Here is a 2,078-nt window from a genome sequence, read left to right on the forward strand (position 1 = left end):
TTTCTTCTGATTTGTCCCATTGTTCACAGGATTCCTTTTAGAAGTGTACATGAATTGGTTATTTGCAACCATTTTAATGAGTTCTTGAGCTTCTGCAGGCGTCTTCTTCAGATGAAGAGATCCTCCAGCAGAGCTATCCAATAACATCTTGGATAGTTCAGACAGACCATCATAGAAGATACCTATGATGCTCCATTCAGAAAGCACGTCAGAAGGACACTTTTTGATCAATTGTTTGTATCTTTCCCAAGCTTCATAGAGTGATTCACCTTCCTTCTGTCTGAAGATTTGGACTTCCACTCTAAGCTTACTCAATTTTTGAGGTGGAAAGAACTTTGCCAAGAAGGCATTGACTAGCTTTTCCCAAGAGTTCACGCTTTCTTTAGGTTGTGAATCCAACCATATCCTAACTCTGTCTCTTACAGCAAAAGGGAATAGCATAAGTCTGTAGACCTCAGGGTTAACCCCATTGGTCTTGACAGTGTCACAGATTTGCAAGAATTCCACTAAAAACTGATGAGGATCTTCCAATGGAAGTCCATGGAACTTGCAATTCTGTTGCATTAGAGAAACTAATTGAGGCTTAAGCTCAAAGTTGTTTGCTCCAATGGCAGGGATAGAGATGCTTCTCCCATAGAAGTCGGGAGTAGGTGCAGTAAAGTCACCCAGCACCTTCCTTGCATTGTTGGCATTGTTGTTGTTTTCGGCTGCCATGTCTTCTTCTTTGAAGATTTCTGTTAGGTCCTCTACAGAGAGTTGTGCTTTAACTTCTCTTAGTTTTTGCTTCAAGGTCCTTTCAGGTTCAGGGTCAGCCTCAACAAGAATGATTTTGTCTTTGCTCCTGCTCATATGAAAGAGAAGAGAACAAGAAAATATGGAATCCTCTATGTCACAGTATAGAGATTCCTTGAGATGTCAGAGGAAAAAGAAAAATAGAGGGAAGAGGTAGAAGAATTCGAACTTAGAAAGATAGAGTTCGAATTGCACATGTTAGTCCATAAATAGAAGGATGTGAGAAGAGGGGAAGAAATTTTCGAAAATAAATTTAAAAAATTTTAAAAAGATTTTGAAAATTGATTGATGATTTTCGAAAACTTGAAAAGATATGATTTGAAAAAGATTTGATTTTGAAAAATTATGAAAACTTGAAAAAATTTGAATTGAAAACAAAATCTTCCCTCTTGTGCCATCCTGACATTAAATGCCCAGAATGGTATCCATTCTGGCATTTAACGCCCAAAATGCTACCCTTTTGGGCGTTAAACGCCCAGCCAGGCACCCTGGCTGGCGTTTAAACGCCAGTTTTCCTTCCTCACTGGACGTTTTGAACGCCCAACTTTTTCTGTGTAATTCCTCTGCTGTATGTTCTGAATATTCAATTCTCTGCATTATTGACTTGAAAAGACACAAATTAAAAATTTTTTTGGATTTTTAATGATGAGGAAAAATCAAAATGCAACTAAAATCAAATAAACAATGCATGCAAGACACCAAACTTAGAAGTTTGTATACTATTGACACTAACAAATTGAGAATGCATATAAGAAACAACAAAACACACAAAACAAGAGAATTTAAATATCAGAGCAAGTAAATCATCAAGAAGAACAACTTGAAGATCAATGAAGACACATGAAAAATGCAAGAAGATCAGAAACATGCAGTTGACACCAAACTTAAAAGGAGACACTAGACTCAAACAAGAAATATTTTTGGTTTTTATGATTTTGTAAATTTTTTTGGATTTTTCACGAGAATTAAGTGGAAAAGAAAATAAAGATATCAAAATTCTTAATGAGAATTCCAGGAATCATTGCAATGCTAGTTTAAGACTCCGGTCCAGGAATTAGACATGGCTTTACAGCCAGCTAAGCTTTCAGTAAAAGCTCCGGTCCAAAACACTAGACATGACCAATGGCCAGCCAAGCTTTAGCAGATCATTGCTCACAATAGCAAAATTGATAGAAATCAATAAGCTCTTGTGATGACAAGTTGAAACCTCGGTCCAAAAGATTAGACATGGCTTCACAGCCAGCCATACTTCAACAAATCATCATGAAACTCTAGAATCCATTCTT

This window comes from Arachis duranensis, chromosome 9 (assembly GCF_000817695.3).
Source record: "Arachis duranensis cultivar V14167 chromosome 9, aradu.V14167.gnm2.J7QH, whole genome shotgun sequence".
Lineage (NCBI taxonomy): Eukaryota > Viridiplantae > Streptophyta > Magnoliopsida > Fabales > Fabaceae > Arachis > Arachis duranensis.